Raw genomic sequence first — 6,359 nt, forward strand, 5'->3', positions numbered from 1 at the left:
CATCATCAGATAGCATCCAGGACTTCTCTTTCAAATTCTACACTACTTGTCATTAAAACAGGTTTTCATTGGTGAAATATAATTTACTAGAACTGACATATGATTACATTTTCACGCAATTTGGGTGCATACATCCTAATAAATCAGTACCCAGAACAACCACCTCTGGCCATAATAACGGCCTTGATACGCCTGGGCATTGAGTGAAACAGAGCTTGGATGGCGTGTACAGGTACAGCTGCCCATGCAGCTTCAACGCGATACCACAGTTCCTCAAGAGTAGTCACTGGCGTATTGTGACGAGCCAGTTGCTCGGCCACCATTGACCAAACGTTTTCAGTTGGTGAGAGAGCTGGAGAATGCGCTGGCCAAGGCAGCAGTCGAACATTTTCTCTATCCAGAATGGCCCGTACAGGACCTGCAACATGTGGTCGTGCATTATCCTGCTGAAACGTAGGGTTTCGCAGGGATCGAATGAAGGGTAGAGGCACGGGTCGTAACATATCTGAAATGTGACGCCCACCGTTCAAAGTGCCGTCAGTGCGAACAAGAGGTGACCGAGACGTGTAACCAATGGCACCCCATACCATCATGTCGGGTGATACGCCAGTATGGCGATGACGAATACACGCTTCCAATGTGCGTTCACCGCGATGTCGCCGAACACGGATGCGAACATCGTGAGATGTAAACAGAACCTGGATTCATCCGAAAAATGACGTTTTGCCATTCGTGCACCCAGGTTCGTCATTGAGTACACCATCGCAGGCGCTCCTGTCTGTGGTGCAGCGTCAAGGGTAACCGCAGCCATCGTCTCCGAGCTGATAGTCCATGCTGCTGCAAACGTCGTCGAACTGTTCGTGCAGATGGTTGTTGTCTTGCAAACGTCCCCATCTGTTGATTCAGGGATCGGGACGTGGCTGCACGATCCGTTACAGCCATGCGGATAAGATGCCTGTCATCTCTACTGCTAGTGATACGAGGCCGTTGGGATCCAGCACGGCGTTCCGTATTACCCCACTGAACCCACCGATTCCATATTCTGCTAACAGTCATTGGATCTCGACCAACGCGAGCAGCAATGTCGCGATACGATAAACCGCAATCGCGATAGGCTACAATCCGACCTTTATCAAAGTCGGAAACATGATGTTACGCATTTCTCCTCCTTACACGAGGCATCACAGCAACGTTTCACCAGGCAACGGCGGTCAACTGCTGTTTGTGTATGAGAAATCGGTTGAAAACTTTCCTCATGTCAGCACGTTATAAGTGTCGCCACCGGTGCCAACCTTGTTTGAATGCTCTGAAAAGCCAATCATTTGCATATCACAGTATCTTCTTCCTGTCGGTTAAATTTCGCGTCTGTAGCAGATCTCCTTCGTGGTGCAGCAATTTCAATGGCCAGAAGTTTGCATCATTATCTAGAAGAAAGGAGCCAACCTGCTTGAAGGTGTGACTGAGGACAATGTAGCTGTTACAGAACATGGGCACTACGTTAAAATTGTTAAGCGACGTAAGCTAAATTTTGATAGTCGGCTTGGGATCACAGTTCAGCGAACCACTGGCTTCGAGGCTGCGACGCCTCGCAAGCGCAAGGATGGGGTCACCGCTTGGGTTACACACCAAATAGGCTGGGCTGTCGCAGGGACGAGTCTGCTGGTGGGTGGGGAGAGCTACGATTGCTACGCGTTTGGTTTACCGGAGCGCTGCCAAGATTGGCTCCACCTGCCTGGGCTGTGGACGATGTAATGAAGTTGTCGTCGGCTGCGTTTGGCTCCTGAATAAATGATACTCGTTCGTGATCGCGATATTCTCATCGCGGCGAGCAAGCAGCTGCGAAACGCCAGCGGCGCGATTAATCGCATCGCTATTAGCTGCACGCGGAAGCTGTTGCCGCGCGCGGGTCCTGCGAAAAAATGCGGCCACCGAACGCGAGTGTTGTTAGAAGGCGCCACGTCGTTCTAATTACGGGCCCGCAAATAGCTCAGGAATTTTGTTCCAGTTTCCGCCGCTTCAGGAAACGAAAGAGGCTTGCACAGCAAATAACATCTTTTCCGAGCACGAGGCAAGGAGGGAAACTACTATTCTGTTAAACGGATGACATTTCCGAAACGTCCAGAAACTCATAGGTAATAACGTTATATACAAGCGTGATGTCACATCGAAGTGTTTAACGACGTAGTTCTACACGGTCCAGTCACATTAATGTGATCACAGTCAACGTGCAATAACCACTAACAGTAGGTGACAATGGAGGCTATGTAAAACGTGTCGGGCAGGGATGCGGGAAACAATGCAGTCGTTGTTGTGACGCGGAAACGGGGCGGTTTATCTGAGACCAAAACGGCATAATAATTGGTTTTTGGGCCAACAGTGGAAGTATTTCCGAAACTGCTATGTTTGTAAACAGTTCGCCCGCTGCCGTGGCTCAGGTATACCATGAACGGCAATATGGCCCTATTCAAAACTGGCGACGAAGCAACTGTGCTGCACCATGGGTCATAGATGACAGGGGTGAATGACTATTGCGGATATATGTACGAGCGAATAGCGCGCAACTGTTGAGCTAGTAGCCGGCCGGCATGACCGAGCGGTTCTGGGCGCTTCAGTCTGGAACCGCGCGACCGCTGGAACTGTTATAGATCATAACACTAGACCAATTGTAATTTTATGTGCAGATGACATAACTCTGATTACAGAGAATGGAGATGGCTCTAAGCACTATGGGACTTAACATCTGAGGTCATCAGTCCCCTAGAACTTAGAACTACTTAAACCTAACTAACTTAAGGACGTCACAGACAACCATGCCCGAGGCAGGATTCGAACCTGCGACCGTAGTGGTAGCGCGGTTCCAGACTGTAGCGCCTAGAACCGCTCGGCCACACCGGCCGGCCAGTACAGTTTTAGCGAGGCGCTTTCATTTCGACATGACATGTATCCAGCTCAAACCGACACATGCATGTAGTTCGTGGTGCAGAAGACGTCGGTGCTATTGCTAGCAGACTAGGAGACACCTGTGGCACTGTTCCAGCATCAGTTAATGTTTGGGATGAAGATGGACGTACGGTATGTCACTGCCATGCGGATGAGGTGCACGTCATCCGGAGCTGACGTCATATTACTTGGCCCACCGCCTTATCCGTGACTCGTGTGGTTGTCTTCGTCATAGGTCTCTTGGACACGTGTCACTGTGCATGCAGGCTCTAGGCCCCGAACAGGCTCCGTATCTACAATATTCTGCAAACCACATCCCCGCCAATGTTTAAAATTCTGAAGTTACCCCATGCGCTGTCTGGCGTCGATGAAACATTGTGCTGTGTGAGCTGATACTTAGCTTTTCGGGTACAGTCCTAAAAAGCCTGTTGCATCGCGTAACGCTTTCGATGCGATGCTGTTCAGTCCCCGAGCGCAAGGTCGCATTAACACTCCATTCCAAATGTTCAAATGTGTGTGAAAACTTATGAGACTTAATTGCTAAGGTCATCAGTCCCTAAGCTTACACACTACTTAATCTAAATTATCCTGAGGACAAACACACACACTCACGCCCGAGGGAGGACTCGAACCTCCGCCGGGACCTGCCGCACAGTCTATGACTGCATCGCCTTAGACCGCTCGGCTTCCATTCCAAAGTTACGTAGTACTCCCAGCAAAACTTAATAAAATAATAGCACGTATCAGGCCTCTTAGTGAGATGGATTAGGTGCTAGGTAATCTGAAGCCAACTTACATTTGAGGAAGCTAAAATTAATAGACAATTCTTAAGGCACGTAGGCTTTACTGGGACGCATGCGTTGCATTAAAGCAAAATTCATGATAGGAAGATCAACGCGATATGTATTTCTTACATTCTCGATGGGACGGATAGATTGTTGTTTATTTATTTACTGGCAGAATCACTGCAGTATGAGTGCCTCGGTTTGTACTTTTACCAAACGACGTAATAATTAATTTTGTTTAATTTACATAGGAATATAATTTCCTTGACACACACACACACACACACACACACACACACACACACACAGAGGGGGAGAGAGAGAGAGAGAGAGAGAGAGAGAGAGAGAGAGAGAGAGAGTGAGAGAGAGGGGGGGGGGAGGGAGGGGGGGGACAGGCACTGTCTGGTTTGTCAAGCTGAAGCTGTTAGAATCTAGGTGGGTACTGGGATGCAGTCGAGTGGCTTATTTGGTACAGCGTTGCAGCTGAAAGACAAGTATCTTGGACAAACTACCAGTCCGCCAAACGGCTGCACATATGAAGGAGGTTGATTTTGTGTTAGCTGTGACGAATAAACACCGTTCTTACACTGTGCCGAATTACACGTGGTACGAAGAGAAAGTTTCTTACCTCGCATGTCTAACAACAATCAACAAACTGGTGTCAATAAAAGGCATAAAACTGAAAAAACGAATAAATGCCCGTTACCTGTCAACAGTTGTCATCTAGATTATATTTTTTGCTCTTCAGGTGCTATATTAGAATACGGTGGGCGTGGCAAAATCTGTCAGTTCTCCCGTTATTAAAACTATGAACACCGTATTTTGAAATAAGTTGCAAATTAATTTTCACTGTAAGGAACTAGATAAGAAAACGTGAAATGTAAATAACTGGCCACTAGGTTGTCAAATTCCATTCAAGGTTAAGTAAACAAACAGTGTAGCGCGACTACACCCCACTGCAAAACGCAAAACAAGTTAGAAGCCCCCCGCGATTTATATCTCGTAATGACTTTAAACATTAAAAACGATTTGATTTCTATGTTTTCTCGAGTGACTAGATAAATTACATGTCATTTCAGAAGAAACACGCTGCCAAGAGCTGTCTCAAATGAAGCCTAATAGGCTAACAACACGACAGCGACCAATTTGAAAATTTGTTTAGCGTTGCCTCCTTTAGTACGTGGTAATGGAGAGAAATCTGATCCAATCCTCAACGAGTCCTCCTTATTCGAAGAGGTACGCCTAATCATTTACGCGTTTGGCAATATAGGTTGAGCATCTGGAGAAACCAAGACTTGCGACATAGAGACAAGAGCGAACGTATTTTTAGGTATTTACTCGAAGTGACCACACCCTAATGAAACAATATCCAACTCTCTTCACAGCAAGACACAAAATAACACAGTCGTTACACTGTTTCTTGCCCAGAGATCCGTCACACTGACAAATTTTCATCGTAGTATTTTTAAACGGGGCCTTCCTTAGAGTATTCGTTAATTTTGGCACGTTCCTTTTTACCCGCACATCACAAAAGCATGAGAATAAGAATAAACAATAATTCCAGCCTGTCGAAGAGCTCGTTGCAGATCAGTACGTATCCCCAAGGCGTCGGAATTTGCTGAAAGCACGCACGGGGAATTCCTCGCAGCGGTAGCGCCGTTGCGAAGTGTCTGGAGTTGAGTCGCGCAGCAGGCGGCAGGCAGTCCTTGTAAAGGGCACAGCAGGCCGGCTGGAACGGTCAAATGCCACAGGGCGCCAAGAGCACAGGCACAGGGGAAGGCTGAGCCACTGGGAGAACGCTGGCTGTGGTTCTTGTTGTGCTGTTGTCTTACCTCGCGAGCTGCGGGGTTGGCAGTGGGCGGCTGGCACGACACAGAAGGCGGCGTGGCGTCTAGGCACGAGGTCGCATCGCGGCTCGCGGTACACTGCCGGCGTCCTGCGAGGTGGCCGCGGCCGCGACCGCCTGGGTGTGGGTGGGGGGCGTGGGGGGGGGGGGGGCAGCGTCGGTGAGCGGGAGGGGGCAGCCGCGAGCTGGCGGCAGAAAGCGCGCGCGCCAAAACACTGGCAGCGCGGACGCTCGCTCTGCGCGGCGTGCGCGACGGAATATCTGCTATAGTCTGGGAGACTGGTCTTTGGTGCTCACTGCGTAGGCAGCACTGTTTCATTGCCTAGCGGCCGCAGGAAACTAGCGAGCGACAGGCGGGTAGCACGGGCCAAGATGCTGCGTTGCAAAACAAGAGGTGGGTCGTTCGCGAACTAACGGGTTCAAAGGAACGGTTCACCAAGCTGAACGGAACGAGCGAGGAACGAATTCTAAGGAACGGTCTTTCATAGTTCACTTCGGTCGCGGTTTTCTACTTGTAGTTCCCGAGAATGGGAAACGCTCGGCCTCGTTCGGGAACGGCACGTCGGCCGGTCTCGTTCCAGCCTCGGCCCCGTTCCCGTCTCTCTCTGTCTCGCCCGGTCGGACTCGTCCTTCGCGTGATCACTCGTCGCAGTTCCACTGCCGACTGCTCTTAGTTCAGTATCGAGTTGTTTTTGTTCACAATGTTCCTCATAATCTGTCTTGATTGCAAAATGTTCATTCATATGACCGGTTTCGGTCCCTCTAGAACCATCTTCAGGACTGATATT

The 6,359-nt window shown here is 49.3% G+C and overlaps 1 protein-coding gene across 1 annotated transcript in view; it reads right to left on the reverse strand.

Moving 5' to 3' along the window:
• LOC124607477 overlaps nt 1–5,663 on the reverse strand; it is a 290,949-nt gene extending 285,286 nt beyond the window's left edge. The window contains exon 1 of the mRNA XM_047139833.1: nt 5,558–5,663. The gene's annotated coding sequence lies outside the window, so the exon portion shown is untranslated. The remainder of the gene's footprint in view (nt 1–5,557) is intronic.
• Between the last annotated feature and the right edge of the window lie 696 nt (nt 5,664–6,359).

This window comes from Schistocerca americana, chromosome 3 (assembly GCF_021461395.2).
Source record: "Schistocerca americana isolate TAMUIC-IGC-003095 chromosome 3, iqSchAmer2.1, whole genome shotgun sequence".
NCBI classification, from domain to species: Eukaryota; Metazoa; Arthropoda; class Insecta; order Orthoptera; family Acrididae; genus Schistocerca; species Schistocerca americana.